This window comes from Charadrius vociferus, unplaced genomic scaffold (assembly GCF_000708025.1).
Source record: "Charadrius vociferus isolate BGI_N301 unplaced genomic scaffold, ASM70802v2 scaffold16, whole genome shotgun sequence".
Classification (NCBI taxonomy): domain Eukaryota; kingdom Metazoa; phylum Chordata; class Aves; order Charadriiformes; family Charadriidae; genus Charadrius; species Charadrius vociferus.
Genome location: NW_009649167.1, coordinates 2741473 through 2753075, shown reverse-complemented (window position 1 = coordinate 2753075; position 11603 = coordinate 2741473).

Sequence of the window (11603 nt, the reverse complement as noted above, 5' to 3'; positions counted from 1 at the left end):
AGCGGACAGGACAGGTGACCCAAAACTGACCAACGAGGGTATTCCATCCCATCTGCCTCATGCTCAGTATAAAGGCTGAGAAGAGCTCCGAGGCGATCTTATTGCAGCCTTCCAGTACCTAAAGGGGGCCTACAGGAGACCCGGGGAAAGACTTTTTATTAGGTCATGTAGTGACAGGATGAGGGGGAATGGCTATAAACTGGAAGAGGGAAGATTTAGATTAAACATTAGGAAGAAGATTTTCACTTTGAGGGTGGTAAGGCACTGGAACAGGTTGCCCAGAGAGGTTGTTGAGGCCCCATCCCTGGAGGTGTTCAAGGCCAGGCTGGACGTGGCCTTGGGCAACCTGGTCTAGTGGGAAGTGTCCCTGACCATGGCAGGGGGGTTGGAACTCGATGATCTTCAAGGTCCCTTCCAACCTAAACCATTCTATGATTCTATGATTCTATGATCAAAGGGTCGGCTCTCTTTCTTCAATGGACAACATCTGAGGAGGACTCTGTTCATCTGCCTTTGATCCCGATCCTGAATGCAGATCTGGAATCCAGTTCCCATCCGTCACTGAGTCCAGCCTGGGACTGCCCCAGTGCCAGCCGGTGTCGTGATTGTCACCTCAGGAGCTTGAAACAGTTTTGTATATATTTTATTATTTCTTTTTATTTTATTATTAATATTTCATTAAAGTAGTTTAGTTCCTTCTAAACTCATACATCTCTTTTTCCCTCCTCTGCCTCTCTCTTTGAAGAGGGGTAGAGGAGAGCATCTGTCGGTCCCATCTGGGGTCCCCTAGGGCCTAAACCACGATACCTACTCAGAAGATACATCTCAAGGAGTTATTTTGTTACACTACCCTAGATATTACTTCTCCTTCAGGCAAGATACCTCATTGCCAATACTGTTGAAAGCTTCTAAGAAACCTGACAGATCAGCATGGATATCTGTCCACTGCTCATTGTTAGGAAAATTTATCATAATTTTAATGACAAAAGGATGGAATCAAGTCCATCAGCCAAACTGACAATGGGGTAAAATATAAACAAATATTATATGGACATGTAAATGACATTTAGTCAGCTACTCTATAAATCTAGTGAAGAACAAAGGGTCTGCAATATAGCAGATGCAAAACAAGACTTAAATATTCTAAGCCCCTCAAGAATCGGTCTAAATATATACAGTTCATCACATATACTAAGCAAGGAAGAAAGGACTGCTTTCAAACTGAAACACATCATCTCATCGCCCAAAGCTCCATATTCCACAGTGCATCATGAAAAGGTAAGGAGAGGGGGGGTCTGTCTTTTTTGACAGCAAGTTTCCGTTATTATTCTTAGCAGCACAGAAGCAGAAAAAGAGCATTGTTGTGGGGGGAAAAAAACCCAGAGGGAAAAATCACATGAAAATATTCCCATTCACATTAGCTTGGATGTCTAGACAGAAAATGTGATAAGTTATCGGCAGCACATTAACTTAACACATGGCCTTTAAAGATTCATATGCGAGCAATGAACTTGTTTTATATTTGTCCCTGGCACCACTCACTATCATTCTAAGCCAATAGCTGTAGTAGATGTCAGGTTTGCAAATATATTTAGCATTTGCACTTTATTTTTATTGCTTGTCTGCTTTTTACCCTGCTTTTCCCTTTAGGAATTCTTTATGCTTGTGGAAACTGAGAACTTTCTCCATGAATTCTTGCCTTAATTCTGAAGCAGGTATAATTTAAGAAGCTACAGACTATACCTTTCAGGTTAGGCTTAGTGGAAAATTTACAGCTCCTGGATATCTGAAATAACAGGAAGCTTGCCTAAATTTGGGTTTGGAGATTTTCTGTTGGAAAACTAGCCATTGACAGAATTTATGTATTATAACTTCCTTGGGTCCAACAGAGACAAACTAGGAAAAAATTACCCAGAAGGAATTTTATAGTTAAATGGGCTGGAAACAGCTGTCATAGTGATATGGGGTGAATATGGCAATACAGGCTCTTTCCATCACATAAACACAGACAATGGCTATGTGAGAAAATAGGGAAGTCCATTATAATAAAGCTAAAACTTTACAAAGCAGCACACAGAATATAGTACAGGTAAAGGAGATATTACTTGCTGCAAATGTCCCTTAAATTTATATGAAACAAATATTTTCTTCTCTTTTGAGAGCATAAACATAAACCCTTTGAACAGAAGGACATACTGGTAGACTGTCAGAAAAAGCAGATCACAGCATATATGCAACCTTTGCTCACATGATGAAAGTAAACTGGAAAGGGAAGCACATAAATTAAAGCTCCTGTTCATATCGATGCCTATGCCTGAAGTGTGGGACAGGACATCAAAGCTTCTGCTTCTGACTTTCTTTGACCTCAAGACAAGATACTTAACCACACACAAAGGGACTTAGATACATGCCTTCATTTTCAAGGAAGCTGAAATGTGAATACCCATTTAAAGACTTACGCAAATTTCAGCACCCAAACAGGTTCTAAGTTTCCCCTTATTTCAATTACTCACACAATAAAATGTTGTTAAAAACATACTTACATGAGTTAGTAAAAAAAATCTAAGTTTTAAGTGAAGAATATAAAGCTTTACTATAATATATTCTCTCTGCATATTTTCTAAGTTTTATAATAGATTATCTTAAGGGTGTTTTAAATGTCTTAAGCAAAGTGGTAGTCCAGATGCCTTAGTAAAAGGTTAACTGCTTTTGGATTCACTGCTGTAGTCTGGCTAGGCCCCAAAGTAGTTTATGTAATACCAAAGGAGACAGACAATAACTTCATAATTAGGAATCAAACTTCTGAGTCAGAGCTTCATGTTTTACTGGAAAATGTGGTTTTCAGTTCATAACAACTGGAATCTGTATTGATTCTGACATCCAACTAACAATGACCAATTCTCATGTAAGTAGCTCACTCCCACCTTCCTTCCCCACCTCACAGCCTTCTCTGTTGCCTGAATTAGTCACGCAGCCAGACGGATGTCTTACCACCACAAGTAAGCAATGTCTTTTAGCTGTAACAAATGAACTGATGAGGTCTGATTATGTTTCCTTTTTATTTTATTTTTTCCCCTACAGTTTACCTAGGTATATAAATATTTTAAGAATGCAGCCATATGCTGGGATTATTTTCAAGGTCATAGAATGCAAAAAAAATCATGCAAGAAAATAAATACATAAAGATGACTCACATTAATTTGGAAAGGTCTAGGAAGTCATCAAAGCTCACTATTCCCCGCTGATAAATATTTTATAGCATACTTCACACTCGTCTGTCATCGTAAAGTCAAAATACTATATCTATGAACCACAATCACTTCTTAGATACAACTTATGTAATGTGGAATTAGGATTTGAGAAAAAATACTTGCTGCAAATACCCCTTAAATTTATATGAAACTAATATTTTCTTCTCTGTTGAGAGAATAAAGATAAATTCTTTAAACAGACACACATACTGGTAGGCTGTCAGAAAAAGCAGATCACAGATTTATAGTTTTTGGTCACATGATGAAAGTAAACTGGAAAATGAAGTGCATAAATTAAAGCTCCTGTTCATATCAATCCCTGTATCTGGTATATAGCTCCCACTACACAATACACATAAATGCAGCTGTATTCTCTGCATCCTTAACACCACTTTTCCCACAAAAGTAGCTTAGCACCTCCCAATAGGTCTTCTGGGGATGACCAAAACAGGGTGACATTGTCTCCAATAGGCCATATCCAAAGCCACAACATTCCACTCTGTCCACAACTGGAAGCTGAGCATTTGGAAGATGTCCTGCCATTATGGCATAAATCCAGCTCAAATTTTGCTGGTGAAAGTATTGACATGTGAGTCAGCTTCGCAGAGCAAGGACACTCCCAATCCCTGCACTTCTGCTTGTTCTGAAAATAGGTTAATGAAATCTCTTAACAACTACCCAGTTACATATTGTCTTTTCATAATTGCCTGCAGATGTTCACTAGCTTGTTATGATTTGTATTATCATAGTGATTGGAAGTCCCAGGCAACATGAAGGGCCTCTCATGGTAGATGACACACTAGAATGCATTATGAGTCTAAAGAGCCCTGGTCTAAAGAGCTAAATTAGGATTGAAATGTTCTGATTCCTGAATGGTGACATCACAAAACAGGGCTGTTGATGAAAATTCCATGCCAGAAGTATACCTTGTCTCCAGTGGAGGGGAAAAAAATGTGCTAAACATGTTACATGTCACCCTCTGAACTGGTCTAGTAAAGTGGTATTTAAGGCAGACAAAAACTGGTGACAACTTAACTTTAAATCATGACACTGCAATTCTGCCACTTCATCAGTTGATAAATAGCAAGTTCATCTGTCCTCACATGAGAAGGGGTGAAAGGAGAGGGAAGGCAACCTTGTTAGCCATCCCACTTTCTGCTCCTTTCCTTATGAATTGAGGCTCAAAGCAGAATATGACGAGCAATAGGAGGGAAGGTGGTTTACCTGCAGACTCACAATGGTCAGAGGCAATATTTTGAACCTAGAATTTTAAACTAATGTCTCAGGTTTGTAGTAGAGAATCCTCCTAAAGCATATGGCATCCTCACAAATCAGTTGATGAAATCTATGTTCCACTCTGATTAGAATTATAAATAATATGAGGACGTGATGTACCTTGTTTCAAACTACTGAATATGCTTGCATTGGCTTTGGCTTGATAGAGTTAATTTTCTTCATAGCAGCTAGTATGGGGTTATGGTTTGGATTTGTGATGAAAACAGTGTTGATAATACAGTGACTGTAGTTATTGCTGAGCAGTGCTTACAGAGTCAAGGCCTTTTCTGCTTCTCACACCAGCATGTAGGCTCGGGGTGCACAAGAAGTTGGGAGGGGACACGGCCAGGACAGCTGACCCCAATTGACCAAATGGATATTCCATACCATATGACATCATGTTCAGCAATAAAAGCTGGGACAAGAAGGAGAAAGGGGGGACATTTGGAGTTGCGGCATTTGTCTTCTCAAGTAACTGCTACAGGTGACAGAGCCCTGTTTTCCTGGAGATGGCTGGACACCTGCCTGCCAGTAGAAAGTAGTCAATGAATGTTTGATTTTGCTTTGCTTGCATCCGCAGCTTTTGCTTTACCTATTAAAAGGTCTTTATCTACACCCACAAGTTTTCTTACTTTTACTGTTCCAGCTCTCTTCCCCATGCCACTAGGAGGGAGTGAGAGAGCAGCCATGCGGGGCTTAGCTGCCTACCAGTGTAAACCACAAAATACTGTAACTATTCAGCTCAATCTTGTATTGCCTTTTCCTCAGAAAACTATACACACAAAAACCAGACAAACCAAACAAGAACAGTAGGAGAAACCTGGTGAAGTAAAGAAAGCCCTGTTCGGGAAGGAATATAACTGAGGTTACAACTGTTTAAAAGGATTTTGTTCTAAATGTAAAAAAAAATTTAATAATTTTTTGTTCAACAAGGTAAAGTGCAAAGTCCTACACCTGGGGAAGAACAGTACATGCTGGGAGCCACCCAAGTGAGTAGCAGCTTGGCAGAAAATGACCTGGGTGTCCTGGTGGATACCAATTTGAATACAAGCCAGCAATGTATCCTTGCTGCAAAGAAGGTCAATGTTATCCTGGGCTGCATTAGACAAAGTATTTCCAGCGGGTAAGAGAGATGATCTTTCCCCTCTGCTCAGCACTAGCAAGGCCACACTTGGAGTTCTGTGTCCAGTTGTGAGCTCCTCAGTACAAGAGAGTCATGGGCCTACTGGAGAGAGTCCAATGAAGAGCCATCAAGATGATGCAGGGACTGGAGCATCTCTCCTATGAACAGAAGCTGAGAGTTGGGACTGTTCAGGCTTCAGGAAAAGAAGGCTCAGGTGCATCTTATCTGTGTGTATGAACACCTGAAGGGAGTTAAAAGAGGATGGAGACCAGCTCTTTTCAGTGGTGCACAGTGACAGGGCATGAGACAATGGGCACAAACCAAAACACAGGAAGTGTCGTCTGAACATCAGAAAACACTTTTTTTACTGTGAGGGTGACCAAGCACTGGCACAGCTTGCCCAGGGAGGTTGTGAAGCCCCCATCCTCAGAGATATTGGAAACCAAATTGGACATGGTCCAGAGCAACTGGCTCTAGGTGGCCCTGCTTGAGCAGGGTGTTGGACCAGAGGTTGTAGCTCCAGAGGTCCCATCCAACCTCAACCTTTCTGTACTTCTGTGAAAGTAAGTAATTATATAAATATTTACATGTGCATGCTCATCTGTAACTTATTTCATCTTTTCTTATTTCATATTTTATAAATTAGTTGTAAAGAATGAAATGCAGAAGAGACTTATCACACCACACTATCACACAGCCTGCTGTGTGGATACTTAAAAACTTTCATTTTTGTTGACCATAAGTCAGGATTCATCTTACTTAAACAAGTATTCATCTTAAACCAGGATTCATGTTACTTAACTTTATTTCCCTAGGTGATTAACTAAATTATTTGCCTGGGCTCCTGCTACAGGCAGTTCAGTTCATTCCCCTCATTGTCAACTGTGGTTAAATGGGTGCTTTTATGCAACAGAAACCTGAACTGCCACCAAAAGTGTCGTTTCCACATCCCTCCATGGATACCAGTAGTATGCTGGACCCTGACCCTTCTCTTTCCAGCAGCTGCTGAAAGAGACACAAAAGGAGCAATGGGATGAATGGGGCATGAAGGGACACCTCCTTCAGCAGCAGCCCAGAGGCATGCTGGCTTAAACTGGGCCTCCAACCACAACCTCAGTCTACTTCTCTCCACTGGCTGTAGACGAAATTGAAAAAACAGCTCAGACGAGGCTGTCTGCTAGACAGAAATTAATCTCTTCTGTAATTAAATGCACTTCATATTAAATCTGATCAACTCAGTTGTGCCCCAGCCAGTGGCAAAACCCTACAGTCTTCAGTGGTTCAAAATCAAGGCTTCATATCTGCACGCAGTTCTCAGTGATGAAAATATATGCACAAAAGAAAGATAGAATTTAATTTTTGTTACTTTGGTCAGACACCTTTAGGTCAATTGTTGGTATTTTAAATTTACTGAGAGTATGAATCAGAACTCCTGTTACTGGGACCTGTCTAATGCTATATGCAAATAAATGTGAATGTGAATGATAAATCTTCAGAAAGTACCTGCCTAAAAGTTCCACTTAGGCACAGAAAAACACGTTCATGTAGAGCATGATAATAACAAAGAATGTCCTAACTATCAGGAATTATACTAAAACAGAAACACACTGCCTTTGTGATAATAATGTGATTCACAAACACTCTCCCAGAAGGAATGAGATCAGATTCCAGTAATTTTTAATATAGTAATTTTTCATCTGTTCATTAGTCTAATTGCTTCATCATTTACAATTACATTTATATTAAGGATTTGCATTTTTAACTCATTGGACATCTGTCTGTTGCTTTCAGTCTAGCTTGTCTGACACAATCATATAAATGTTCCCATATGTCGATGACTTCATTCTAGTAAACACAGAAAAGAGATGAGGGTGCCAATGAATATTGCTAAGCTTCTTCCATAACTGAATCACCGTGGCAAAAAAAACCCAAAATATTATAAAAGAATTACTAGGAATCAGTCATGAGAAACAGCTGCATAGTTCCCCAGACCGGATTAAAGCAACGTACCTAATGTTGGAACCTCCAGGGCTATGACTCAAAGGAGAAACAGACAGTTTGTGAATATTCAGGCTACTTCTCAGTCTTTGCTTTCGGTGTTACACAGCAATACCCTGCCATCCTACTGCTCCAAGCAATGACCTACTGACTGTTGTATGTCCAGAAAACCTAGAGAAGTGCCAGCTGCACATGTGCAAATCTGTTATACATACACAGTCAGTCTAATGCAGGGGACACAAGAAAATAATAAGCATCTCCAGGTTTCTAAAACTTTCTATCCAAAGTTCATTCCTGTTCAAAGAGCAGGCAAAAAGTGAGCTTAAAACAATCCTACCAGAAATGTTAACACTTATCTGCCAGAAATATAAACATCTCTTTTTTATTTTATTTTTTTCCCTACAGTTTACCTAGGTATATAAATATTTTAAGAATGCAGCCATATGCTGGGATTATTTTCAAGGTCATAGAATGCAAAAAAAATCATGCAAGAAAATAAATACATAAAGATGACTCACATTAATTTGGAAAGGTCTAGGAAGTCATCAAAGCTCACTATTCCCCGCTGATAAATATTTTATAGCATACTTCACACTCGTCTGTCATCGTAAAGTCAAAATACTATATCTATGAACCACAATCACTTCTTAGATACAACTTATGTAATGTGGAATTAGGATTTGAGAAAAAATACTTGCTGCAAATACCCCTTAAATTTATATGAAACTAATATTTTCTTCTCTGTTGAGAGAATAAAGATAAATTCTTTAAACAGACACACATACTGGTAGGCTGTCAGAAAAAGCAGATCACAGATTTATAGTTTTTGGTCACATGATGAAAGTAAACTGGAAAATGAAGTGCATAAATTAAAGCTCCTGTTCATATCAATCCCTGTATCTGGTATATAGCTCCCACTACACAATACACATAAATGCAGCTGTATTCTCTGCATCTTTAACACCACTTTTCCCACAAAAGTAGCTTAGCACCTCCCAATAGGTCTTCTGGGGATGACCAAAACAGGGTGACATTGTCTCCAATAGGCCATATCCAAAGCCACAACATTCCACTCTGTCCACAACTGGAAGCTGAGCATTTGGAAGATGTCCTGCCATTATGGCATAAATCCAGCTCAAATTTTGCTGGTGAAAGTATTGACATGTGAGTCAGCTTCGCAGAGCAAGGACACTCCCAATCCCTGCACTTCTGCTTGTTCTGAAAATAGGTTAATGAAATCTCTTAACAACTACCCAGTTACATATTGTCTTTTCATAATTGCCTGCAGATGTTCACTAGCTTGTTATGATTTGTATTATCATAGTGATTGGAAGTCCCAGGCAACATGAAGGGCCTCTCATGGTAGATGACACACTAGAATGCATTATGAGTCTAAAGAGCCCTGGTCTAAAGAGCTAAATTAGGATTGAAATGTTCTGATTCCTGAATGGTGACATCACAAAACAGGGCTGTTGATGAAAATTCCATGCCAGAAGTATACCTTGTCTCCAGTGGAGGGGAAAAAAATGTGCTAAACATGTTACATGTCACCCTCTGAACTGGTCTAGTAAAGTGGTATTTAAGGCAGACAAAAACTGGTGACAACTTAACTTTAAATCATGACACTGCAATTCTGCCACTTCATCAGTTGATAAATAGCAAGTTCATCTGTCCTCACATGAGAAGGGGTGAAAGGAGAGGGAAGGCAACCTTGTTAGCCATCCCACTTTCTGCTCCTTTCCTTATGAATTGAGGCTCAAAGCAGAATATGACGAGCAATAGGAGGGAAGGTGGTTTACCTGCAGACTCACAATGGTCAGAGGCAATATTTTGAACCTAGAATTTTAAACTAATGTCTCAGGTTTGTAGTAGAGAATCCTCCTAAAGCATATGGCATCCTCACAAATCAGTTGATGAAATCTATGTTCCACTCTGATTAGAATTATAAATAATATGAGGACGTGATGTACCTTGTTTCAAACTACTGAATATGCTTGCATTGGCTTTGGCTTGATAGAGTTAATTTTCTTCATAGCAGCTAGTATGGGGTTATGGTTTGGATTTGTGATGAAAACAGTGTTGATAATACAGTGACTGTAGTTATTGCTGAGCAGTGCTTACAGAGTCAAGGCCTTTTCTGCTTCTCACACCAGCATGTAGGCTCGGGGTGCACAAGAAGTTGGGAGGGGACACGGCCAGGACAGCTGACCCCAATTGACCAAATGGATATTCCATACCATATGACATCATGTTCAGCAATAAAAGCTGGGACAAGAAGGAGAAAGGGGGGACATTTGGAGTTGCGGCATTTGTCTTCTCAAGTAACTGCTACAGGTGACAGAGCCCTGTTTTCCTGGAGATGGCTGGACACCTGCCTGCCAGTAGAAAGTAGTCAATGAATGTTTGATTTTGCTTTGCTTGCATCCGCAGCTTTTGCTTTACCTATTAAAAGGTCTTTATCTACACCCACAAGTTTTCTTACTTTTACTGTTCCAGCTCTCTTCCCCATGCCACTAGGAGGGAGTGAGAGAGCAGCCATGCGGGGCTTAGCTGCCTACCAGTGTAAACCACAAAATACTGTAACTATTCAGCTCAATCTTGTATTGCCTTTTCCTCAGAAAACTATACACACAAAAACCAGACAAACCAAACAAGAACAGTAGGAGAAACCTGGTGAAGTAAAGAAAGCCCTGTTCGGGAAGGAATATAACTGAGGTTACAACTGTTTAAAAGGATTTTGTTCTAAATGTAAAAAAAAATTTAATAATTTTTTGTTCAACAAGGTAAAGTGCAAAGTCCTACACCTGGGGAAGAACAGTACATGCTGGGAGCCACCCAAGTGAGTAGCAGCTTGGCAGAAAATGACCTGGGTGTCCTGGTGGATACCAATTTGAATACAAGCCAGCAATGTATCCTTGCTGCAAAGAAGGTCAATGTTATCCTGGGCTGCATTAGACAAAGTATTTCCAGCGGGTAAGAGAGATGATCTTTCCCCTCTGCTCAGCACTAGCAAGGCCACACTTGGAGTTCTGTGTCCAGTTGTGAGCTCCTCAGTACAAGAGAGTCATGGGCCTACTGGAGAGAGTCCAATGAAGAGCCATCAAGATGATGCAGGGACTGGAGCATCTCTCCTATGAACCAGAAGCTGAGAGTTGGGACTGTTCAGGCTTCAGGAAAAGAAGGCTCAGGTGCATCTTATCTGTGTGTATGAACACCTGAAGGGAGTTAAAAGAGGATGGAGACCAGCTCTTTTCAGTGGTGCACAGTGACAGGGCATGAGACAATGGGCACAAACCAAAACACAGGAAGTGTCGTCTGAACATCAGAAAACACTTTTTTTACTGTGAGGGTGACCAAGCACTGGCACAGCTTGCCCAGGGAGGTTGTGAAGCCCCCATCCTCAGAGATATTGGAAACCAAATTGGACATGGTCCAGAGCAACTGGCTCTAGGTGGCCCTGCTTGAGCAGGGTGTTGGACCAGAGGTTGTAGCTCCAGAGGTCCCATCCAACCTCAACCTTTCTGTACTTCTGTGAAAGTAAGTAATTATATAAATATTTACATGTGCATGCTCATCTGTAACTTATTTCATCTTTTCTTATTTCATATTTTATAAATTAGTTGTAAAGAATGAAATGCAGAAGAGACTTATCACACCACACTATCACACAGCCTGCTGTGTGGATACTTAAAAACTTTCATTTTTGTTGACCATAAGTCAGGATTCATCTTACTTAAACAAGTATTCATCTTAAACCAGGATTCATGTTACTTAACTTTATTTCCCTAGGTGATTAACTAAATTATTTGCCTGGGCTCCTGCTACAGGCAGTTCAGTTCATTCCCCTCATTGTCAACTGTGGTTAAATGGGTGCTTTTATGCAACAGAAACCTGAACTGCCACCAAAAGTGTCGTTTCCACATCCCTCCATGGATACCAGTAGTATGCTGGACCCT